Source organism: Pan troglodytes, chromosome 14 (genome assembly GCF_028858775.2).
Source record: "Pan troglodytes isolate AG18354 chromosome 14, NHGRI_mPanTro3-v2.0_pri, whole genome shotgun sequence".
Lineage (NCBI taxonomy): Eukaryota > Metazoa > Chordata > Mammalia > Primates > Hominidae > Pan > Pan troglodytes.
Genome location: NC_072412.2, coordinates 90,742,338 through 90,769,419, shown reverse-complemented (window position 1 = coordinate 90,769,419; position 27,082 = coordinate 90,742,338). Strand labels below are relative to the sequence as shown.

The 27,082-nt window shown below is 36.6% G+C and overlaps 1 long non-coding RNA gene across 1 annotated transcript in view; it reads left to right on the top strand.

The window, feature by feature from the left end:
• LOC129136787 (uncharacterized) overlaps positions 1-27,082 on the top strand; it is a 147,088-nt gene that overhangs the window by 88,596 nt on the left and 31,410 nt on the right. The window contains exon 3 of the long non-coding RNA XR_008538705.2: positions 16,902-16,991. This is a non-coding gene — a long non-coding RNA (uncharacterized LOC129136787). The remainder of the gene's footprint in view (positions 1-16,901; positions 16,992-27,082) is intronic.

Genomic DNA, 27,082 nt, shown 5'->3' with positions numbered 1-27,082 from the left:
TCGGGGCATGCCTGGCCCAGCTGCTGGCTGAGTGCAGATTCTGTGGTAAGCATGGGATCTGGGCAGAAGGGTAAGCCAGGTGCAGTGCTTTGGGCCAACTGGGCATGGTGCTTCCTGTGGCAAGCCCAGGGCTGACTGAGGCCCAGGCAGGGTCATTGCCAGCCACTGAAGTCTCTGGCTGGCGAAGGGGCACCAAAAAATCTTGTGTCAGAAGTAAAGATAATTCTTCCACTGTATCTGTGGAGAGGAAGTTTAGATGTAGACCCCAGTAAGATCGATGATTTAATTTGGTTAAAATGAGAGGTTTCCTTTTCTGAGGGCATTAATTTCTCAAATAAGTATTATATATTATATGCAAATTCACTCCAGATTCCCCATGAACATATTATATAAAGCAGGGGAGAAGCGTAGAATAGGTTTTAATTTCATAGAGAAATAGTATTGTCTTGACATTTGTCTTTGTGTCTTATATTCCCAAATCTAAATCTCATAGTGGAAAGAATAGTAAATAAAGCTGATGATAATACAGAAGTGGTGGTGGTCATAAAGTGAGCTGAATCAATGTATCCAAAACACTAGGACTCTGTGTCTGTGTCATTTTTACAAACCATTTATTACAACTCTACCTCAATGTTCTCACTTGTCATACAAAGTATGCTCTCAAAACAATGTGATTCCAAATATGTGAGTGTTTGGAGTAGTAGTAATTGGCTTAATTCTAGAGATGTTGAAATATGATAGGCTAGAAAATAGGAAGGCTATTCATAACTTAGAAAGAAACAATGTGCCACAAGATTAAGATCTGAAACAGGAATACACACACACATGCATGCACACACACACGTGTGTATATAACAACATGTGAGACTTTTTCTGAGGAAGTGTTTCGAATCAGAATAGAAGAAATGGAGTCATCAGAAGACATATGATATTTGTAGCAAACTTATAAGTAGCATTGCATTGCTTAGGGATAAATGCATTTATAACAAGCCTACAAAGCATACCAAAGTTAAACAAGAACACCAATTGAGAGTAATAGTTACTTCTTAGAGGGAAGGGAAGATGAGATACAGATGAGTAACTCAGGCACAGCTTGAGTGATTACAAGGATGTATTATATTTTAAGGTAGATAGTGGGAAAATAAATATATGTTTTATTAATAAATGTAAATTAATGTGCTGTCTTTATCAATATGTCAATGTCATGTACTTCATCTTTTAAAAAACTGAAAATATAGTTTTCAGTCCATAGTTCATCCTTTGTACCATAGTCCATGCTTCACTAAAACTTTTCAGTTTATGAACTCTCACGCAGATTGAGCTAATATTTCTCCAAAGGCACTATTTACACTATTTAATCTAAACAAATCTACTGATAAAAAGCAATGACTTGCTTAATTGTCCAAAGCCAGGTAGCTGGTTTGAACACATCTCTTTTTGAGCAGATTTGGTGTTATGGTCTTCTACCGACATGGTATGATTACTAAGTGTCAGGAACGAGGTGCAGACGTGTAAAAATTTAGTTACAGTGGGTGAAATTCTGGTTAGTGGCCCAGGAAGATTAATCCACCTTTTCCCCATTAAATAATTACCAGAAAATAAGATAGACATTATAGAGAATACAGACTATGATACAATGCTTTATTTTCAAGTAAATAATAAAGCTATTTTTGGTATTATTGGCACTACTGTATTTTGGAATGAAAAGAGCCTATTTATTTAAAAGTGAAGGGTATATGCTCTCAGCCATTTTTCCAGAATCACTTTCTCTTTATTCTCTTTTTGTCTTTCTTTTTTTGTGCTATACTTCCTAAATGTAAATATCATAATGGGTTCTGCTGTATACACTTAAATAACAAAGAAAATTATTTTCCATCTAAATGAAGCAGGCTCTTTGGGACTCTAATTCTTCCCAGATTCCTCTTTGTACATTAAGTTGACTTTTCAAGTAAAATATACCACATGTACCAAAGCTCTGACGTCTACTGCTACATGTGTTTCTTCAAAGGCAGCACCTCACTTGTTGATCTCTTTGCCATTCTGATGCTGTCCCAGGATCCTTTCTATTGGTCTTTTTGAACATCCTTTGAAGTGCCACATGTAACTGAAGAAAGTCCTGGGATGCATCAGCACATTACTAATTCCAGCTGCAAGCAAGCTTCCTGCTGGAGCTTAGGAACTGGAAAGAGATCATAATATGCCATCCATCTTGTTAAAATAAGGGCAAAAAGAAAGTTGTTAAAGGAAAAAATGTAAGGGAGATGACTCTCGAAATAACCTGTATGCAACTAATCTAAAGGGATCTGTCACAATCAGTTGAATTTAGTATTAGCTACTGGATTCTTACAGCAAATATCAAACAAAATAATGACTCTGAATCACTAGTTTTAATGCACATCAGGATGTTTGCTCCTTTTGTTCTTTACAAATCTCATCTCACCATCACCTTTACTTCAGTTTTGGATATAGGATAAATATATATTTTTAGAAAGCATTCTTGAAAATAACAAAAACAGCAAACCTCTGTAGGTTGCATATTAAAAAAAAAATAGCCAAACATTGGCACCGTTAGTACCTGCTGATGTTTGTGAAGTTACTAGGCAGGCTAGTCCTGAGTGTGATGAAAGAAACATTTCAAAATCAAGCTAACAAAATGATCAACATACTGTGTTCATGTTCTACTTGGCCAAAGCCCAGATAATTCTGTTGAATTATATAGTGTTTGATTTGGAGTGCCTGCTTCTCTTCTTACTGTCTTTATTCTAGTTATACAAAAGTGCTGTCACAAAGTTTATTTTCTTTTAATGCAGTAAGTATGTAAATTGATCATGTGAATTCATATTCAAGTTCCTCCTACCACTCTTAAAAGGATTTTATTGTGGGGAAGGTGAATGCAGATTTATTGTCTTTGTCAAGCTCATTTTCCTTCAAAATAAAATTGCTCACTTTTATTTATTAGTATTTCTTTGTCATTTTAGATGTTCACAGAAATCTGGACCACTTCAAATCCCCATTTAGAACTCTTCATCATAGCCCATTGTTGGAGGAACTAGAAACATCTTGTGAGCCATGCTCTGGTTTTGATTACAAAGTTTTGGACCTCTTTAACCTTAGTACATAGCTATCCTAAAGACATATATCTTCTCTCTCAGTCTGAGGATTCCTATTTTCTAACTCCTGTATTAGAGGTTCCATTTTGGGGTGTTGTGTATTCTGTTTCATGCCTGTCTTGGAAAATAAATCTTCCAAGAGCTTGCTCTGAAAGGATCTGTTTGAATTAATTTGTGTGTGATCATGTATAAAAAGCCTTTATTCCACTGGGCGCGGTGGCTCACGCCTGTAATCCCAGCACTTTGGGAGGCCAAAACGGGTGGATCACGAGGTCAGGAGATCGAGACCATCTTGGCTAACACAGTGAAACCCTGTCTCTACTAAAAATACAAAAAATTAGATGGGCGTGGTGGTGGGCGCCTGTAGTTCCCGCTACTCGGGAGGCTGAGGCAGGGGAATGGCGTGAACCCAGGAGGTGGAGCTTGCAGTGAGCTGAGATCACACCACTGCCCTCCAGCCTGGGCAACAGAGCGAGACTCTGTCTCAAAAAATAATAATAATAATAATAAAAAGCCTTTATTCTACACTCTCAGCTGATTAATTGATAGTACAGATGAGTTTAAAATAATAAATTGTAAAGAATTTCACTTCAGAAATTTTTATTTGCTTAAAAAATACATAACATAAAACCTATCATCTTGACTTTTTTGAAGTGCTTAGTTCAGTAATGTTAAGTATATGCAAATTACTGTGAAATAGTTGTCTGCAATTATTTTAGCTTGAAAATCTGAAACTTTATACCCGTTAAGAATAAACAACTCATCTTTCCCCTCTTTCCCCAGTCACTGGTAAGCACCATTCTACTTTCTGTCTCTCTATATTTGACTACTTTAGATATCTCATATATGTGGAATTGTACAGTATTTATCTTTTTGTGTTCTACTTACTTCACTTAGCATAATGTTTTTAAGGTTCATCCATGTTGTAGCATCTGACAAGATTTCCTTTGTTTCTAAGGCTTGATAATATTCTGTTACATGCATATACCACATTTTGTTTATCCAGTCATCTGCTAATCAACATTTGAGTTACTTCTATCACTTGGCTATTGTTACTAGTGTTATCATTAATATGGGTGTGCAAATATACTTTGAGACCATGCTTTCAAAAATGTTTTGGATATATGCCCAGAAGTAAGATTGCTGTTTCATATAGTAGTTATATTTTAAATATTTTGAGAAAACTCCATGTTGTTTTTCATAGCAGTTCCACCATTTTGCAATTCACCAAGAGTACACAAGTGTACTAATTGCTCCACATTCTTGCCGATTTTTTTCTGGATTTTTCTTTTGTTTGGTTTGGTTTTTGTTTTTTATTCTTATAGTAGATATCCTAATGGATATGAAGTGCTATCTCACTGTGATTTTGGTTTGCATTCCTCTGATAATTAATGATGTTGAACATTTTCTCATATACTTGTTGATCATTTGCATATTATCTTCAGAGAAATGCCTATTCAAGTTTTTGAACCACCATTTTTTAAATTGGGTTACTTGAGTCTTTTATTGTTGAGATGTTGTTTCTAACAAATTCCGAATATTAGTCCCTGAGCAGATATATTATTTGTAAATACTTTCTCTCATTCCATAGATTATCTTTTATTCTGTTAATTCTATCATTTGATACACAAAAGTTTAATGGAGGTCCATTTGTCTATTTTTATTTTTATTGCCAGAGCTTTTGGTGCTGTATATATTCACTGCCAAGTCTAATGTTAAGGAGCTTTTCCCCTAGAAATTTCATAGCTTTAATTTTTATGTTTAGGGTTTTAATTTATTTTGAATTAAATTTGGTATATGATGTGAAGGAAGAGTCCAACTTCATTCTTTTACATGTAGTATACAGTTTTTCCAACACTAATTCATCAATAGATTTTCCTTTCCCTATTGAATGGTCTTGGTATCTTTGTCAAATCATTTTACCACATACAAGTAGCTTTATTTCTGGGCTTTCTGTTTTATTCTATTGGTCTATTTGTCTTTATGTCAGTACAATAACTTTTTGATTACTGCAGCTTCATAATATGTTTTGAAATCAGGAAATATGAGCACTCCAGCTTAGTTACTCTTTTTCTTGTTTTGGCTAATTTGGGCCCCACAAAATTCCAAATAAATATTTGGTTAACTTTTTCCTTTTTTGCAAAAAATTGTTGTTGAGAAATGATTGAGGTTGTATTGACTCTGTAGATTGCTTTGGATACTATGGACATCTTAACTATGTTAGTGTTCCAAGCCATGAACCTGGTATATCTTTCTATATATTTGTGGCTTCTGTAATTTCTTTTAAAAATATTTTGTAGATTTCAGCACACAAGTCTTTCACCTTCTTGGTTAGATTTACATGTAAGTATTTTTTTTTCTGTTGCTCTATTACAATAAAATAGTTTTGTTAATTTCCTTTACTGAGTGATGACTATTCATGTACAGAAATGCAACCGATTTCTTCATGTTGATTTTGCACCTGGCAATGTTGCTATATTTGTTTATTAGTTCTAACAGGTTTTGTTGTTGTCGTTGTTGTTGTTGTCATTATTGTTAGGGAGGAGTGTTTCTTTCTAATTTCCTACTTGTAAGATTGTGCTATCTATGAACAGAGATCATTTTACTTCTTCCTTTCCAGTTTAGATGTCTTTTATTTCTTTTTCTTGTCTAATTGTTATGGTTAGAATTTCCCATAGTATGTTGAATAGAAGTGGCAGAGTGGGAATTCTTGCCTTGTACCTAATGTTGGAGGAAAATCCTTCAGTCTTTCCCATTGAGTATGACAGTTGTGGGTTTTTCATAAATGGCCTTCATCCTGTTGAAATTGTTTCCAGCTATCTGTAGTTGGTTTTTATCATGAAAGGGTGTTGAATTTTGTCAAATGCTTTTTCTGCATTAATTGACATTATGATGCGGATTCTTTTTCTTCATTATGTTTGTGTGTATTACAGTGATTGATTTTTGTATCTTGAAACAACACCTGTGCATTCCAAGAATAAATCCCACTTGGTCGTGGTGTATAATCCATGTAATATGCTGCTAAATTGGGCTTGCTAACATTTTATTGAGGATTTTTGCATCAGTATTTCTAAGGAATATTGGTCTCTAGATTTCTTTGCTTGCAGCATCTTGGGCTTTGGTATCAAGGTAATTCTGACCTTATATAACGAACTTGATAGTGTTTCTGTTTAAACTTGTTAAAGAGTTTGAGGAGAATTGGTGTTAATTCTTCCTTAAATGTTTGATAAAATTATTCAGTAGAGCCATCTGGTCCCGGCTTTTCTTTGTAGGGAGATCTTTGGCCATTGATTCAATCTCCTTACACATTATTAGTCTGTCCCGATTTTTTATTTCTTCTTGATGCAGTCTTGGTAGGTTGACTGTTTCTAGGAATATACTCATTTCTTTTAGGCTATTCAAATTATTGGCATACAATTGTTTATGACATTCTCCGATTTTCCATTTTATTTTGGTGGCATCTGTTATATTATCTCCTCTTTCATTTCTGAGTTTTTTTTAATTTGAGTCTTCTCTCTTTTTTTCTTAGTTAATCTAATTAAGGGTTTGTCAATCATGTTTATATTTTTAAAAACTCTTAGTGTCATTGAATTTTTAATTGTTTTTCTACTCTCAATTTTGTTAATCTCTGTTCTTTATTGTTCCCTTCCTTCTGATTTTTGGAAGTTTTGGGTTCAGTTTATTCCTCTTTTTCTAGTTTCTTAAGGAGTAAATTTAGGTTATTGATATTAGCTCCCTTTTTGTATACATTCACAGTTATAAACTTTCCTCTTAGTACTATTTTTACTTCATTCCATAATTTGCTATGTTGCATTTTCCTTCTCATTTGGCTAATTCACCAAGAAGATAGAATAATCGATGTATTTTACAACTTCCATTGTGTCTTTTTCCTTGACATTTTGGTCATTGAAGAGTATGTTGTTTAATTTCTACGTATTTGTGGATTTTCCCATTTTCTTTATAATATTGACTTTTAGTTTTATTTTATAGTTATTGTCAAAGATACTTTATATGATTTCAATTTCTTTTGAATTTGTGAAGACTTGTGTTGTAGCCTAACATGTGCTCTCTCCTGAAGATTGTTCCATAGGCACTTGAGAAGAATGTATATTTTGGTGGTGTTTAGAGGAGTGTTCTATGTATCTGTGTTACATCCAATTTGACTGTAGTATTGTTCAATTTCCCTATTTTTTTCTTTTTCTAATTTTTATTTATTTATTTATTTATTTATTTTTTGAGATAGAGTCTTGCTCTGTCACCTAGGTTGGAGTGCAGTGGTGCGATCTTGGCTCACCGCAACTTCTGCCACCTGGGTTCAAGTGATTCTCCTGCATCAGCCTCCCGAGTAGCTGGGATTACAGGCATGCACCATCACGCCCGCCTAATTTTTTTGTGTTTTTAGTAAAGACGGGGTTTCAGCATCTTGGCCAGGCCAGTCTTGAACTCCTGACCTCGTGATCCACCCATCTTGCCCTCCCAAATTGCTGGGATTACAGGTGTGAGCCACCGCACCCAGCCAAATTCCCCTATTTTTTTCTTTATCTTTTGTTTTATTTATCTGCTATTGAAAGTGTAGTATTAAAATCTCCTACCATTAGTATGCTGCTGTGTATCTCCAACTTCAGTTCTGTCAAAATAGTTTCATATGTTTAGGTCTAGTATATAAATATTCATAATTGTTACATCTTCTTGGTGAAGTAACTCTTTTGTTGTTATATAATATCATTTTGTCTGTTATAAAAATGTTTGATTTAAATCTATTTTTGTCTGATGTAGCTTCTCCTGGTATCTTTTGGCTATCATACAAATAGATCGATTTTTCCCATCTTTTCGCTTTCAAGCTATGTGTGTCCTTAGATCTAAAATGAGTCTCTTGTAGACAACATATACTTGGATACTGTTTTTGTTTTCATTTTTTTAAATCCATTCAGCCAATCCACAATTTTTGTTTGGGAAGCCTAATCCACTTAAATTTAAATTAATTACTATTAGAGAAAGACTTACCCTTGCCATTTTGTAAATTGTTTTCTGTAGATCTTATAAGCTTTTTATATCTCCTTTTATCTCTTACCGTCATCCTTTATGATTCATTGATTTTTTTGTAGCGCTGTACTTTGATATCCTTTTCATGTCCTCTTCTGTATGTTCAAAGACATTTTCTTTGTGGTTACCATAGCAATTACATAAAATATCTTAAAGTTATACCAATATATTTTGAACTGAAAACAAATTAACATTCAAAAACTCTTCCCTTTAACAGCTGTACCCCCACATATTATGTTATTCATGTCAAAATTACATCTTTATATCTTATGTACTCACTTTCATACATTTCTCATTTTTAATGCTTTGCTATTTATATTATATACACCAAAATTACTATAGTATAGGTTACTGTATTTCTCCATTTGTTTAATTTTCCCAGAGAATCTTCTATTTCATATGACTTTATGTTGCTGTCCACTGGACTTTCATTGCAACTTGAAAGACTCCCTTTAACATTTCTTTTAGAGAAGGTAACATGATAACAAACACTTTTGGCTTGATTATGTAGAAAAGTCTAAGTTTTTTTTTTTTTTTTTGAGACCGAGTCTCGCTCTATTGCCCAGGCTGGAGTGCAGTGGCCTGATCACAGCTCACTGCAAGCTCCGCCTCCCAGGTTCATGCCATTCTCCTGCCTCAGCCTCCCGAGTAGCTGGGATTACAGGTGCCCACCACCACACCCAGCTAATTTTTTTCTTTTTTGTACTTTTAGTAGAGACAGGGTTTCGCCATGTTGGCCAGGCTGGTCTCAAACTCCTGATCTCAGGTGATCCACCTGCCTCGGCCTCCTAAAGTGCTGAGATTACAGTCATGAGCCACCGCGCCTTGTCAGATACAATGTTATGTTTTGACAGGTTTATTTTTTTTCTAACAGCTTTTTGAATATATTATTTCACTCCTTTCTGGCCTACAATGTGTTTGCTGATAAGTTTACTGATAATCTTATGGAAGTTCCCTTTTATGTGATGAATCGTAATTTAGAAAGTAACTTTCCAGAATACTGTAGTGGGATATAGTCATCCAGTGTCATAAACTGGAAAGGGAACACATGAATCTAACTTCTTTTTAATCAAAAATCACTCAAGTCTCCTTACTTAACACAGTTCCCTCAGACCAATGGCAGAGATAACTGTCTGTGTTGTTTCTGGAGCCTTCTGAAGATACTTTATTGTAAATTGGGCTTGCAGCTTTATCCACTACTATGATAACACTGTCTTAATCATCTACTAACCAACTTTCAAATTTTGTTGCTATTATCGTATCTCTTGTTCTTCATTATTCTTCTGGGTTATTATTTTTAATGTATTTTTCATTATTTTATTTGGGATTATAAAGGAGATATAAGCATCTATAGAATTAGTTATCTTAAGTGTTAATATTTCCATGTAGACTCAAGTGAAGACTTTTTTTTACAACTCAATATTATTTTCTATGGTGTCAATAAAATATATTACGTATTTCATTTCCAGGGTCTCTATTATCAGTTCATTACCAGAAAAAAGCCATTTAGTTAAAACATTCTGATTACCACTCTAGTTCTTCTTTCTATTAAGTGGTCCAGGACCACTCTTTTAGTTTGGATTGATTGATTGATTGATTGATTTTCTGCTATAAACAACTGACTGAGACTGGATAATTTATAAAGGAAAGAGGTTTTGGCTCCTTGTTACTTTTGCAGATTTCTGTAGCCTGCTTGAATTTCTCCTCAGAAAATGGGGTTTTCTTTTCTATTTCATTGTCAGACTGAAAATTTTCCAAACTTTATGCTCTGCTTCCTTTTAAACATACATTCCAATTCCAAACCATCTCTTTGTGAATGCATAAAACTGAATGCTTTTAAGAGCACCCAAGACACTTCTTGGATGCTTTGCTTCTTAGAAAGTTCTTCCACCAGATACCGTAAATCATCTCTCTCAAGTTCAAATGTCCACAGATCTCCAGGGCAGGGGCAAAATGCCACCTGTCTTTTTGCTAAAGCATAGCAAGAGTCACCTTTGTTCCATTTCCCGACAAGTTCATCATCTCCATTTGAGAACACCTCAACCTGGATTCATTTTCCATATCACCATCAGCATTTTGGTCAAAGCCATTCAACAAGTCTCTAGGAAGTTCCAAACTTTTCTACATTTTCCTGTCTTCTGAGCCCTCCAAACTGTTCTCAACCTCTGCCTGTTACCCAGTTCCAAAGTCGCTTTGACCTTTCTAGGTATCTTTATAGCAGCACCCTACTCTCTGCGGTACCAATTTACTGTATTAGTTTGCTTTCATATTGCTATGAACAGCTGCCTGAAACTGGGTAATGTATAAAGGAAAGAAGTTTAATTGACTCACAGTTCAGCATGGCTGGGGAGGCCTCAGGAAACTGACAATCACGGCAGAAGATGAAGGGGAAGCAAGGTACCTTCTTCAGAAGGTGGCAGGAAGAGTGCCAGATGAAAAAGAAACAGCCCCTTATAAAACCATCAGATCTAATGAGAACTCACTCAGTATTATGAAAACACCATGGGGGAAACTGCCCTCATGATTCAGTTACCTCCACCTGGGTTTTCCCTTGACAAATGGGGATTATGGGGATTAAGGCATTACAATACAAGATGAGATTTGGGTAGGGAAACAAAGCCTAACCACGTAAGCTACCTTGCCACTTATAATTAACTGTTGTCATTTGTCCTTTGCCACAATGTGTTTCCATTATTATTTCTGGAATTTTTAAAACAATTTTAATGGCAGAATCCTCCATTTTCATCCATGACTTAAAGAAGAAATTACTAGAGAACTCTTCATAGACACTAGTTTTCTTCACACCAATACATTTGTCATTACATAGTGAAACGGGGTGTCATCTGACACCTTCACAGATATTTTGAGGTAAGTTGTTGATTTGTATTTGGTAAAAGTCCTTCACTACTTCTATCTTCTTAAGTCTTAGACTCCTTCTAATTTTCAACAAATAATATCTGGCATCTCAACTTCATTTAGCATAGGTATGAAATACACACTCTAATCATTCACTTTAGCAAACAATTTGCACCATTCCCACTCTTGAATTTATGTGTTTAAAGAGTAATTTTAAGTACTTCCATATAAAAAAATAGTTCCATCTAAGTTTGACTTATTTCCTCCTTAGCCTGAGCCTCTTTCTTCTACTTTGGTGCCAGACTTTGTTCTGTTCCCCTGGGACATACTCTTATCTAACTCTTTTAGTAGGTCAGGACATTTGTCTCAATGCAACCATGACAGAGGGTGTAGAATTCCTACTGCAAGGTAATACTCTTGGATTTGGATAAAGATATGTGTTGTTTCAAATAAAATTATAATGGGTGCATCAGACAAGGGGAACAGATCCGTTTTTGTTGTCAACAAAAGGTTCAGAAGGATTCTTTAGTTTGCTTTATTCATAGTGTTCCCAATTTCCACTGAAAATGCAATTCCAATTCTCCGTGTTCAATGTTGTTCCAATTAATACCTTGATGGTCACATAGTATTTATTGTGAAGCTGCAAAATTAATCTAGGCTTTAAACGGCAATTTGAAGGGACAGATTCTGCATCTGATTTTTTTGCAATATGAGACTTATGGTTAAATGATCGAAGGAAATTACAGAAGCTTCCTGGTCAAGTGAAAATTTTTAAACTGAAAATTTAAAATCATTCGTTTGTAATTTTCTTTCCTTAAATTGTGTGTGTTACTAATCACCAGTTCACTCCACAGACCTCCATATTTTTTCTTTTGTTAACGAAATGGCTTATTGCAGAGGCCATACACTTTACTAAAGTATGCCTTTTTAATACCCTTTATTTCAGGCAACCACAGTGATAATGTAAGTACCCAAGTGCCTAAGACATCAACACGTGGTAATGACTACCAGTAGCCATATACCAGTGTTAACAAAATTCTGGCTGTTTTCAAAATCATCCATCTCTGAAATAAAAAACCCAGATTTTTTATTTCTTGTGTATCCGTAGCTTGCAACAGCACTGTACAATGACTCCGTCAGGCAGATCTGTCAGTACTGAAAAGACAATTCACTCTAGCTAATTTTAAGGAGACATAATTGCTATTATAAATTATTAATCTAATATTAGGAGATCTGGGAGACAGGAATACATACTAAATTAAATATTCAGGAAACTCTTCCATTGCCACACTACAGAATGAAGCTATCAAATAGAGGAGCCTACTTTGTGTAAGAAACTGTGGAATATAAAAGCTGCCTGTTGAGATAAGAAGATGTCATCACTGCTCTGGTCCCAGAGTCACATCCACCGTGACCTGATTCATATCAGCAAAACTGATGCATTTTGCCTTCCTCACTGTCTCCATGACTCAATTACAAATTCAAGTCATGTACCAGTGAAACTGCTTAACAGAATATAAATCATATCTAGAATCCTAGTATACTGGAAGAGAGTTAGAGGGAACCTTGAGCAAACCAATCTAAATTATCTGCTTCATCTGATCGCTTCAGAAAAAAAAAAAGAGAGAGAAAAGCATATTGAGTCAGTTTACAGGTAATTCAGCTGGATATGTCAGCACGGTGTCAAAGTAAGCTTCTCTGTCATTACAGCCTTACTAAGCACTGGCACTAAAGAATACTAGAGCAGGGAAATTCTCACAGTAAGTAGAACTAGAAATTCTCTACCTTATTTGCTTTATGCCTAAAAGAATAATTGCTCTGAGGTCAATATCTGTACCAGTTCCTATCATGTATCTGATGGTCAGGACTTAGGTCAGAAATTTGGAATGGCAAAAGCTGAAAAACTGGAATTAAAAGGCTGAGCTGTACATACTGGGCCACAAATCTGCATATGTACATAATTTACGTTAATGCTTTTCAAATGGTGTTACCATACTATATAAAAGATACGTGACTGTGTTTTACTGCTGCTACTGTGGCTCCAATCTTATATCTTAATATTCTCCCAGGAGTGATTTACTGCTTCCAAAGTTGGGAAATCATTTTGTAAATGCTTATACCTCTTGTCAGAAACCATATTTACCTTAATATAATGTTTCAGATGTCAAAACACTGGGAGGGAGAGGAGTGGTGCATGGCATTTACTAATAAAATAACTTACATGGTAGGGTGAACATTCACTGTAGGCCAGACATTGTCCTAAGTGCTTCACATATTTTACTTATCTAATATACACAGCATTCTGTTAATATTCTGTTCTGCCCAGCCTGAAAAGGCAGGATGGATACTCCTACATCGAAAATTCAGTTCAGATGTTGTGACTGATGTTGCTACATGCTCACACCAAGAGGATAGGAAAAGGTTTTCTGCAAATATAATTGAGTCTGAAGGAACACAAAGGTCTCTCAAAATGTCTTGAAACTGCAAAGAAAGAAGAATGGCTTAAGATTATTTTATGAATAGGGGTACGACTGGGGGTAAGAGCTCCTCTGCATGAGCAGGGGCTTAGATGATGTGATTCTTTCATCAGCAGCAAAGGACGGAGAACCTAGACTTTCTCATCAGCTTGTGCATGTGTGGGGAACAAGGAAAAGAAGGTGGTGCAAAATTAAAAACTGATAGCAGTCAACTATGAAAACATGGTTACAGATTCTTTATTATGCTTCATCCTTGCTTTTTGACTGCTGACTGTAACATGCCATGTTGCATTTAATTGAATTTGGATATGTTTAAATCAGCCAATACGATGCTCTATGATGCCTGCATCCTGAGGCGAGTAAGGAAGGTGAAAGTTCCCACTGAATGCCTGAATAAGATCTCAGCATTGTGTCTTTCGATAAGTAAAATGAGTGCCTTGGTCACATCATTTTAGAACTCTGAAATAGACAAATGTGTTTTGGTGAGATCTCATATTTTGGCTTTAGTATATGTAGCCTATGTAGAGATGTTTGTTATATTGATTTATGTTTTGGGTTTCTATAAGGCAGGAGATTGCCAGAATTCTTCTCCTCCTTAATGGAGGTAACTTTTATTCAGTGGCTCGAGAATCTGTAAAAATGTTCAGGTGGGGCTAATTGTTAGCCAGGGTGTCTAGCGCTGACAGCTGCCTGAGGTTTGGCCAATTGTGTCATTTGGGTCTGGTCTTTGATCAGAAAATTCTCATTTATGGGATGAAAAGCAGAAGGAATGAAAAGCAGCCACTCTTCACTGAGTTCTATCACATTCATGGGTTCAATACGATCCACAAAGTGTAAGAACTCATTCGAGTAATCTCAAGAAACTCCCCAGGTAGCCATGAGGTGTGGCAAAAGCTTACTCCTTCAACACCATGTAATCTGACAAAATACTAAACTGAGGGGAGGCCAACCACTTCCCATAAAAGGGATATACCGGAAGGTACAGGTTTGGTCCATCTGGTATCAAGGAGGCCTTGGCGGCCATGCAGAATGTGTGAGTCATTGCTTCCATGACCCGAGGCACACAGAACAGCAGGATAGGGAGACTCACAAGTTCAGGGACTGTGAGAGCTTCTTTTTCCAGGAGAACATAGTGTGCAGCCAGCAACCGCCTCTCTAAGAGCATATATCATGGGAAAAGAAAGATAATGTTGGGTGGGGCAGGGGGAGGATTCCTCGCACATGGGAGGGTTAAGGGAGACAACTGGAAGATATTCAAAAAAAGCAAAGGGAAGGAAAAATGATTACAGAAAAACAAACAATACAGGGATCGAAGGATCAATGGTATGAAAAGGATAGAATGATGTACCAAAGTTTTTTTTAAAAAAGAGGGTCATTTAGTACAGGAATGTCCTGAAAGATAATGTTCAACATGAGTAGAAATAATTTTATTAGAACTGGTAGATGTGGAAATAGGTTTTGATTTGAGGTATAAATGTTGAATAAGCAATTTAAGAATAAAAAGATAAAAATCAAATTATATTTAAGAAGGACATGGATTTCAGTAAAGATTCCTTGTATTTTTTTCTTTTTGGGGTGTATATATTTTAAAATAAATTTTATTGTGTTTATTTAAGGTATACAACATGATGTTATAAGATACATTTTTTATTACTTACAAAATTAAAATAATTAATGTTTGCTTTAGACATATAGAAAATACAAATTAGAAATTATTATGAATTCTATTCTCAAACTTAAACACTGCTAACAATTTGTATATATCTTTCCTGAAATACATTCTCATTTATGGAATCCTATTACATATACTGCTTTGAAAACAGATACTTCTGACAAGCTATGAGGGCCAGTAGATACTAATACATTATCATTTCATTTCAACATACTTTTATTTTGTTAGACTTACAAAATATATTTTTTATTTTTATTTCTCCTTCCTGTGTTTTTGTGATAATAATTATTTATAGATCAAACCTATTAGCCTATTTTCCCCATTATTCACTTAGAAAAAAATTAACAGAGTGCATATACACCCACATATGCCGAGGTGATAATTTTTTTTTCACTGCAAGGAGCTGTGAATGCTTATAAACTGAAAATAAAGATCCAGAAATGAAAATTACTCTTGGTAGAAGCAATAAAATACATGCAGTTAGGTCTCTGAGGGAACAGGTGAAATTCTGATTGATGAAATAAAGGAAAAGACTAGGCTTAGATAGAAAGAGGATATTATTTTACTAAAAGGTGAGAAACAGAAGAAAAATGTAAGTGGTTACATGTGCATACAAAAACTTGAGAGGATACTTGAAAACAATATTCTCTGCAAATAGCAGTTACATAGTTAGGATAGATATCTGAGGAAAAGTGAAATTTTATTGTTGGTAGACAGGAAAAAGGTAGGAAGAAACAAGAAAACTGGCAATTAAAATGAAACGAGAAGTCATGGGATAAGATGCACTTGAAGCTTCACAAACCCACAAAACGAAACGTTGCTTTTGATTTTCCAAAGTGTTTTGAGGACCTAGATTTAGGAACATTGATACAGTTTATAGGTGAAGGAGCACAACACAATTTTTCTCTTTGGAGTATAGTCTGGAGAACAGTTGATGTGATATAAATGTAGTCAAGGCCAGAAAAAGGAGAAAATGAAAAAAAGAAGATTATAGGATTGGGAGAATGAAGGAAAGACAGAATTTAAAAGTGGGATGCTTTCATCCATAAATATAGAAAAATAAGTATGCAGCAGAAAGGAATTTTATGGCCTTCCAGACGCTGGGTAAATTAATATGTCGTGGAGCTTATAAAAAAAAGGAAATAATCACAGATCAAAATATTTGGTTTAAATGTTGAGCAACACTGTTTCAGCAACCATAAAAACTAAATTTTAAAAATCAGATGTGTAAAAACATGTAAGAGTCAAGGAAACAATAAAGACAAGATGAGCAAGAATTCCAGAGAAGGAAGGGTTCTTTCTAGGTGAGCTGGCAATCACCAGGTATTTTGTTCCTAGGAGTACTGCAGAATCTAGTCATGAGCTGATCTGGTGCGCCCAGACAGACTCCACTTGAAAGGGAGAGAAACCAGTAGAGCTTGTGGTAATCACTCGGAGCTAGCTGCCATTTGAAAATGGAAACCACGAGGCCAAACTCATAATCATATTTTCCTTTGCCCAAAACACAACCCTTATTTTAGGCTGTGGGTGAAGTGTTTGGTTAGAAGCTAAAAGATGAAGTTTTCTGCAGTCTCATAGTGCTTGGCAAGCAAAGGCCCCACAGAGGGAGGGATTCTGCCACAAGCACATGGCTAGTCTTCCTGTCCAGGCATTTGCCAGAGTTTGAAGCTGCCTGAAACAGGAAATTAAGAGCTAAACTCAAAAATTCCAAAGGGAACAACTAAATCTCTTTCATTCTTCCAGGAATGAACAGCCACAGCACCACGCACTGCTGAATCCAATGTCCAGGACACCTTCACTTAAGGGACAGAAGTGAATCCCCCTCTGACCAAGGTTAGTGTTAACGTAATCAGCAAAACAAATGATATTTAGTACAATTAATCTTATTGTAAAATGCAAGTAATAAAACAAACCGCATTAACTTTTGTAAAAATTAAATGAGAAAAATATTGTGTGTGTGTATATATATATACACACATGTATACATATACATGTATCTGTAAGCGTATATATGTTTAAATAGAAGGATAGTTCTTATCAGGAGAGCTCTGCCTCCTAACCTAAATACCTCTAAAGGCCCAACCTCCTAACACCATCCTATCGGGAATTAGGTTTAAACATATAAATTTGGGGGAAGCACAAAGATTCAGACGATGACACAGACTGACCTAACAAAAGCACAGCGAGGTTTCCAAAGATGAGTATTGAAGAACCTGGACAATGTAAGATTCACACTTCATTCTAAAGAAAGACTCTTTCAATGAATTATATCCAAATAAATATCTTCAAATTCCTTAGAAATTAATAGGACACTGGGCGCAGTGGCTCACACCTGTAATCCCAGCACTTTGGGAGGCCGAGGCAGGTGGATCCCTTGAGTTCAGGAGTTCCAGACCAGCCTGTCCAATGTAATGAAACCCCGTCTCTACTAAAAATATAAAAATTAGCTGGGCGGATGTGTTGTGCACCTGTAATCCCAGCTACTAGGGAGGCGGAGTCAGGAGAATCATGTGAACCCAAGAGGCAGAGGTTGCAGTGAGCTGAGATCACGCCCCTGCACTCCAGCTTGGGCGACAGAACAAGACTCTGTCACAAATAAATAAATAAATAAATAAATTAATTAAATAAATAAAGTTTGTTTTAAATGTGTGTAGCAAAATGTACAGGCATACCTCCTTTCATTTCACTTTGCTTTATTGCACTTCACATATTTTGAATTATTTACTGGTTGAAGATCTGTGGCAACCCTGCTTCCAGCAAGTCTATCAGTGCCATTTTTCTAACATGTTTACTTTGTGTTAATATGTTTACTTTGTGTTTCTATTACACATTTTGGTAATCTGAGCAATATTTCCAACATTTTTGTTATTATTACATCTGCTATACTGATTTGTAATTAGTGCTCTTTGACATTACTATTGCAGTTGTTCTGCATGCCATATCCATGCCCATATAGGATGACAAGCTTAATTGATAACTGCTGTATGTGTTCGGACTGCTTCAGAGAATGATCATTGCCCCACCTCTCTACTTCCCTCTCTACTTCTTCACAGGCCACCTATTTTATTCCTAAAGACACAGCAATATTGGAATGAGGACAGTTAATACCCCTACAATGGCCTCTAAATGCTCAAGGGACAGAAGGAGTTGCATATCTCTAATGCTAAATAAAAAATTAGAAATAATTAAGATTAGTCAGAAAGACATGTAGAACGCCAAGATAGGCCATGAGCTAGACCTCTTGTGACAAAAAGTGAGCCAAGTCTTCAATGCAAAGGAAAAGTTCTTGAAGGAAAGTATAAGTGCTACTTCAGTGAACCCAAGAGTGATAAGAAAGTGAAACGGCCTTATTACTGTATAGAGAAAGTTTTAATGGTCTGGATAGATTAAATCAGCCCCAGCACTATCTTTAGCTAAAGACTAATACAGAAAAAGACCCTAACTCTCTGCCATTCTCTGAAGGCTGAGAGAGGTGAGGAAGCTGCAGAGGAAAATTTAAAGCTAGTAGAAGTTGGTTCATGAAGCTTTAGGGGGAAAAACAAAAAACTACCTCTGCTAACATAAGAGTGCAAGGTGAAGCAGCAAGTGCTAATGTAGAAGCTACAGCAAGTTATCCAGAAGACCTAGCTAATACAATTGATCAAGACAGATGCACTAAAAAACAGATTTTTAGTGAAGATGAAACAGCCTTATACTGGAAGAAGATGCAATCTAAGACTTCCATAGCAAAAGAGAAGTCAATGTCTGGCTTCAAAGTCTTGAAGGGTAGGTTAACCCTTGGGCTAATGCAGCTGGTGACTTTAATTTAAAACCAGTGCTCGTTTACCATGCTGAAAATCTAAGGGCCTTTAAGAATTCTGCAAAATTCACTCTAAAATATAACAACGAAAATCCACACAACAGCACATTTGTTTACAGCTTGATTTACTGAGTATTTTAAGCCAACTAGTGAGATCTGCTACTCAGGAAAAAAAAATAAAAAGATTGCTTTCAAAATATTACCACCCACTGGCAATACACCTAGTCACCTAAGAGCTCTGATGGAGATGTACAAAGAGATTAATGTTGTTTCTATGCCTGCAAACACAACATCCATTTTGCAGCCCATGGATCAAGAAGTAATTTTACTTTCAAGTTTTATTACCTAAGAAATAAATTTTCTAAGGCTATAGCTGCCATAGATCATGATGGATTTGATGGGTCTGGTCAAAGTAAATTGAAAACCTTCTGGAGAAGAGTCACCATTCTAGATGCCATTAAGAACATTCATGATTTGTGGGAAGAGGTCAAAATATCAACATTAACAGTAGATTGGAAGAAGCTGATTCCAACCTTCATGGTTGACTTTGAGAGAGGTTCAAGACTTTTGTGGACGAAGTAACTGCAGATGTAAAAATGGCAAAATATCTAGAATTCAAAGTGGAACCTGAATATATTACTGAATTTCATCATCAAATATTAATGGATTAGAAGCTGCTTCTCATGAATGATCTAAGAAAGTGATTTGTTGAGATGGAAACTACTCCTGGTGAAGATACTGTGAACATTGTTGAAATGTCAATAAAAATTTTTGATTAGTACATAAACTTAGTTGATGAAACTGCCCCAGAGTTTGAGAGAATTTTCCCCAATTATGAAGGAAGTTCCCCGCGGGATGCGGTGGCTCACGCCTGTAATCCCAGCACTTTGGGAAGCCGAGGCAGGCAGATCACCTGAGGTCAGGAGTTTGAGACCAGCCTGGCCAACATGGCGAAACCCCGTCTCTACTAAAAGTTCAAAAAAGAAAAAAATTAGCTGGGTGTGGTGGCGGACGCCTGGAATCCCAGCTACTTGGGAGGCTGAGGCAGGAGAATTGCTTGAATCCAGGGGGCAGAGGTTGCAGTGAGCCGATATCACACCATTGCACTCCAGCCTGGGTGACAAGCGCGAGACTCCATCTCAAAAAACAAAGAAAGAAAGAAGTTCTACTGGCTGGGTGCAGTGGCTCACGCCTGTAATCCCAGCATTTTGGGAGGCCAAGGCAGGTGGATCACGAGGTCAGGAGATGGAGACCATCCTAGCTAAGACGGTGAAACCCCGTCTCTACTAAAAATACAAAAAATTAGCCGGGCGTGGTGGCGGGCGCCTGTAGTCCCAGCTACTCAGGAGGCTGAGGCAGGAGAATGGCGTGAACCCAGAAGGCGGAGCTTGCAGTGAGCCAAGATCGCGCCACTGCACTCCAGCCTGGGCGACAGAGCAAGATTCTGTCTCAAAAAAAGAAAGAAAGAAAGAAAGAAGTTCTACTTTAGGTAAAATATTATCAATCAGCATTACATGCTACAGAGAAATCTTTCATGAAGAGTCCATCAATGTGGCAAACATCATTATTGTCTTATTCTGGAAGTTGCCACAGCCACTCTAAGCTTTAGCCACCACTACCCTAATCAGTCAGCAGCCAATAGCATCAAGGTGAAATCATCCACAAAAGAAAAGATTATTATTGCTGGAAGTTCAGTTGATTGTCAGCATTTTTTACAATAAAATATTTTAAAATTAAGATATGAATATTGTTTTCTAGATTATGCCATAGTACATTTAATGTACCGCAGTGTAGGGTAAATATCATTTTTGTATGCACTCAGGAACCAAAAATTTTGTATGACTCTTTTTATTTTGACATTGGCTTTATTGTGGTGATCTGAACTGAACCTGCAATATCTCTGAGGTATGCCCGTATGGTGTTTTTATTTCGTTGTATGTTTCATCATGTACAGCAGTATTTTATTAGTGTAATAGTAAGGACCCAAACAGTCTCTCCCATTATTATTGTTCCTCAGTTGGGCAAATCCTTTAGGATAATTGCTGTTGAAATTATGGTTTTTAGATTTGAGTAGCTCCCTCCAAAGAACCTAGGTATATCACAATACATATATGTATTATTAGGTCACCTGTAACCTAATAAAAATGAAGCCAAAACATACAAGTTGTAAAAAAGGATTTATGATCTATGTCATTTCTGGCAATGACATGCTTTATAGTTGGAGACTCAGAGTAAGTAGAAGCAGTGAAATATCCCTGATCCCTTCAGACTTGTTTTTTTCAACTGCACAAGTAAAAATGCTTTGTTTTAAAATTTTTGTCAACTACATTTATCTAATATTCCAAGAGGCAGGACATTGATGAATGAAGCAATTGAAACAAGGAAACAGTTTTTTCTTTTTTAAAAAATAATTTCAACTTTTATTTTAGATTCAGGGGTTACATATGCAGGTTTGATACCTGGGTATATTGCATGGTGCTGAGGTTTAGGGTAAGACTGATCCTGTCACCCAGGCACTGAGCATACATAGTACCCAACAGGTACTTTTTCAATTTGTCCCCTTCCCTACCTCCCTCCAGTAGTCCCCAGTTTTTTTGTTGCCATTTCTGTGTGCATGAGTACCCAAAGTTTAGCTGCCACATATGAGAATATGTGGTATTTTATTTTCTATTCCTGCATTTATTCACTTAGGATGATGGCCTCCAGCTACATCCATGTTGCTGCAAAGGACATGATTTCATTCATTGTTATACCATGGAGTATATGTACCATATTGTCTTTATCCAATCTGCCATCGATGGGCAACTAGGTTGATCCCACGTCTTTGCTATTGTGAATAGTGTTGCAATGAATATGTGAGTTCATGTGTCTTTTTGGTAGAATGATTTACTTTCTTTTGAATATATATCTAGCACTAGCATGAAATGTTTTTCTATTTGTTTGTATCATCTGTGATTTCTTTCAGCTGTGTTTTGTATTCCTCCTTATAGAGACCTTTCAATTCCTTGGTTAGATGTATTTCTAGGTGGTTTTTTTGGTGGCTATTCTAAATGGATTGCATTCTTGATTTTATTCTTAGCTTGAATATTATTGATGTACAGAAATGCTAGTGGTTTGTACATAGAGTTTGTATCCTGAAACTTTACTGAAGTTACTTCTTCGTTCCAGGAGCCACTTGGCAGAGTCTTTAGGGTTTTCTAGGTACAGAACTATATTGTCTGTGAAGAGAAGTAGTTTGTCTTCTTTTCCTATTTACATATCTTTTATTTCTTTCTCTTTCCTGGTTGCACTGGCTAGCACTTCCAGTACTATGTTGAATAGAGTGGTGAAAAATGGGAATTCTTGTCTTGTTCTAATTCTCGGAAGGTGACTGCTTCTAACTTTTGCCCATTCAGTATGATGTTGGCTGTGGGTTTGTCATAGATGGCTGTTATTATTTTCAGCCATGTCCCTTAAATGCTTAGTCTGTTGAGGGTTTTTATCATGAAAAGATGTTGCATTTTGTCAAAAGATTTTTCCACATCAAGGGTATCAGAATCATGATATCTGATATTTAAGGCTAGAGCAGCATGGATAATTGGTTCCAGACAATGCTTTGAGATTCAACAACTATATATTGGAAATGAAGTGTCTTCATATTACCATCCTAGTACAGCTTACAGCTACAGAAAATAATGTTCACACCTACTTTCAAATGAATGCTTGAGTTAGATAAAAATAATTTGCATGAAATGAGTAAATAATTTTTTCATTGCTAGCATGTATATACAATATATATAACATTATCGCTTGTTTTCTATTTTTATTGACTTAATATGAATTATTATTTGTGCCATGGCCATTTTGTTTTTGCTCTTGTATACAGAAGTGTTATAAAATACATTATGAACAGACTTACATGAATGGCATTCAACATATATTTTACCTGCCTATCCATTAACTCTGTGAAATCAGCACCTTAGATTCTTAGTTTCATTTTATAACTATAATCTAACTCCAAAAGCCACATAAATGTTCTCATATATTTAAATCTATCATGCTTAAAATTGAATCCAGAATTCTGGAACAGAGAAATAAGTAGGGTGATTTCTGAAAGCACAGAGACCAAAATTATACTACACACACACACACACACACACACACACACACACACACACATCATAATCCAAAAGGGGTTAAAACTACTTATAATTGGCAGGGCATGGTGGCTCACGCCTGTAATCCCAGCACTTTGGGAGGCTGAGGCGGGTGGATCACTAGGTCAGGAGATTGAGACCATCCTGGCTAACATGGTGAAAACCCGTCTCTACTAAAAATACAAAAAAAAAAAATAGCCGGACGTGGTGGCGGGAGCCTGTAGTCCCAGCTACTTGGGAGGCTGAGGCAGGAGAACGGCGTGAACCCGGGAGGCGGAGCTTGCAGTGAGCCAAGATCGTGCTACTGCACTCCAGCCTGGGCGACAAGAGTGAGACTCCATCTCGGGGGGAAAAAAACAAAAAACTACTTATAATTAACAATAACACAATAAACATAAAAAAGCAAAGCGTTTTTATTTGGACACTTAAAAAAACCTAGCCTGAGGGTTAGAAACTATGTGGTAAGTATGATACTTAATTTACCTTGATCATGTAACATTTGACATAAAGCAAACTCTTGTTGAAACTGAGGGGTTGCTTTTTATGGATGATCAAAGTAAGTAGTTTCTTGAGAAGGAATCTATTACTGGTGAAGATGAACTGAACATTGTGCAAAAGTCAACAAAATATTTAGAAGATTGCATAAACCTAGTGGATAAAGCAGTGGCAGCGTTTGAGAGGATTTTCTCCAATTTTGAAGGATGTTCTACTGTGGGTAAAATGCTATTAAACAGCATTGCATAGCGTGGTTCAGAGAAATATTTCATGAAAGGAAGTGTCAATTAGTGCTGCAAACTTCAACGTTGTCTTATTTTAAGAAATTGTCACAGCCACCTCAACCTTTAGCAACCACCACCCTAATCAATCAGCAGCTATCAACAATGAGGCAAGAACCTCCACCAGCAATACGATTCCCACTCAATAGAGTTTCACATAATTGCTAGCATTCTTTAGCAACAGGTAATAATTTATTTCTAAATTAAAATACTTATATTGGTTTTTAGACATAATGCTATTGTACTCTTAAAAAACTACAGTATAGTGGCCGGGTGCGGTGGCTCATGCCTGTAATCCCAGCACTTTGGGAGGCCAAGGTGGGCGGATCATGAGGTCAGGAGATCGAGAGGATCCTGGCTAACACGGTGAAACCCCGTCTCTACTAAAAATACAAAAATTTAGCCGGGCGTGGTGGTGGATGCCTGTAGTCCCAGATACTCAGGAGGCTGAGGCAGGAGAATGGTGTGAACCCGGGAGGCAGAGCTTGTAGTGAGCCGAGATGGTGCCACGGCACTCCAGTCTGGGAGACAGAGCAAGACTCTGTCAAAAACAACAACAACAACAACAACAAAAAACACTACAGTATAGTGCAGGCATAACTTTTATATGGACTAGAAATAAAAAAGATTGTGACACACTTTACTGTGATATTTGCTTTATTGCAGTGGTGGGCTTAACTAGCAATATCTCTGAGGTTTTCCTGTACTTGGTTGAACATATGGCAATCACCTTATCCTTCAGGATGTTTGATTTTTGCAAGGGCAAGTCTGGCAAATTAATTAGAAATATCAGTTACTAGTACTTTTGCATCCTTTAATATTTAAGGATGACATTGTTTCCTGGCAGTTTCTATGGGATTGTTATTATTTTAATTTAATACCCATTTCAGAGGCTTCAATCTGGCCATTCTGTTTATATTAGCTCATAATCTGTGGCACAAAGAACCAAAATGGTGGGATTGTATGATTTAACAAGTATGTTTATTCTAATGCATTTGGGGACTGGGTAAATACATGACTACCCTGTAGTTCTGTAGATAGACTCAGTTTACCCACTGTGATCTGGGCCAAGGGTGACATTTCATTTATTACCTGATTATCATATACCATAACATATCTTCCCAGGTCAGGAGCCAATACTGACATATTCCACCTATGAAATATATCTTATTACACTGTATATTTTGAGACTGGATAATTAACCACAGGAGATATGTAGTGCCAATGGAACCACTGTGAGTCAGACTCAAGCCAGAATTAGCTTCAACTATCATCTAACCTGCACAAGTTGTCTCTCTGATTCATGGCCTATGTTGGATTTTAGATCATTGAAGATCAGTGTCAATTTAGAGCCAGCATCTAATAATCCCTGTATTAGTCCATTTTCACATTGCTATAAAGAACTATCTGAGACTGGGTAATGTATGAAGAAAACAGGTTTAATTGACTCACAGTTCTGCAGACTGTACCGGAAGCATGGCTGGGAGACCTCAGGAAACTTACAATAATGGCAAAAGGGTGAAGGGGAAGCAGGCTCAGTCTTCACATAGTGGCAGGAGAGAGAAAGAGTGAAGGGGGAAATGCAACACACTTTTAAACAACCAGATCTTGTAAGAACTCACTGACTATCACGAGAACAGCATGGGGTAAATCCGTCCCAATGATCTAATCACCTCCTACCAGGGCCCTACCCTAATACTGGGGATTGCAATTGAACATGAGATGTGGGTGGGGACACAGATCCGAACCATATCAACCCCTAACAGCTCTGAGCATTTCATGTCTCTAATGTATAGTGGATAGGACAAATTTACGGTGTGCATGAGGTATGTTACAGAGTACCTTCGGAGTTTCTGGATTACCCCTTATCAAAGGTCTGTTGGTCTGTGATCTGTTTAAGTGAATGGATAAGAAGCCATGAATCTCCACCCTATTGGTTCAACTTCTTTGTCTTCCTATTAAACTTATAATAAGCATCCTTTTTATTATTTGCAAAATTTTATGGGAAGCCATAATTTAAAGTTTTTCTATGTCTTAGGTATTTCTTGACACTATAACCAATTAGCCATATACTCAGATGCCTGATGGCTTGCATTTATCCTTGCCTTTGATGGTTAACAGTACCATTTGGCCTCTACTGTGCTAGGATCCCATTATTCCCATTGATAGCTGGAAACTCAATTCATTGCAACATCGTCCAATATCCCGTATGACCTACAGAAGTCAGTAAGCTCAGGTGACTGTACATCTTTTCAAGGATGCTCAAATGCCTTTGGAAATATTCACTCCAAATTACTCCTTTTCAGTTTGTCATCTGTTTCCTTCTGAGAAATTTACCTTTGCCTATATAAATAGGTGAGGGCAAACAACTTTTTTAAAAATTTATTTTTATAGCCTATCTTCTTCCATACTATGTTTTGTATTTCTGTGACTGGAATATTTTGAGATCTACATTGCACTCTAGGCTGGAGGTAATTAGGGCTTGTAGGTTGGGATCCTGAAGAGTTTTGGTTGTGTGGCAACTGCACCTGGTGAAGTCCTTGGAAGTTGTTATGCAGGGATGGCAAGTTCCCTCCAATAGTGATGCAAAGACTATTTGGCTGAGGAAAGAGTTTCAAGTGTCCTGGGGGCTTACGGTTTTTAATCTTATCTGATTCTTTACAAATGTCCCCCTTCCATGTATCAAGGCCCCACTCCTTACTTGCCACTGACCTTATATTAACTAACTTCAGAGGTCAGATAGGGTTGAGATTATTATTAATGCCACAACTCTGAAATACTCAAAAGGCCCTGGGATTGCTATACATGTATCCATGCTTTCAATACAATAAATAAAGCATTCCTTTACCAATACTGTCAAGGCTTTTTAATAGTTTTTGTTGATGCTGTAGTTGTTGCCTTCACTTAGCACTTCAGGCCTCAGACTCAGAAAGATGCCTCATAATTAATGTTAAGGTTCACTATGCAAAGATGAATTGGGAAATGGAGATCCATCCTCAGAGAAACTGAATGGTTTAGATTTAAACGTTTTGTGTCTGTGTCTTTCTTTGTCACTAGCATATAGTCGACCAAAGCACATGTTGGCATTTGAAAAAAAGTGGTATGTGTCAGGAGTTTTCTCAGTCTCTTTTCATGAGGGAGGGTTTCTGTGGGTCTCCATCGGATCCAGGCTTCATGCAGTGAGCCTAACTTTAATCCTGTTTCTGGCCATGG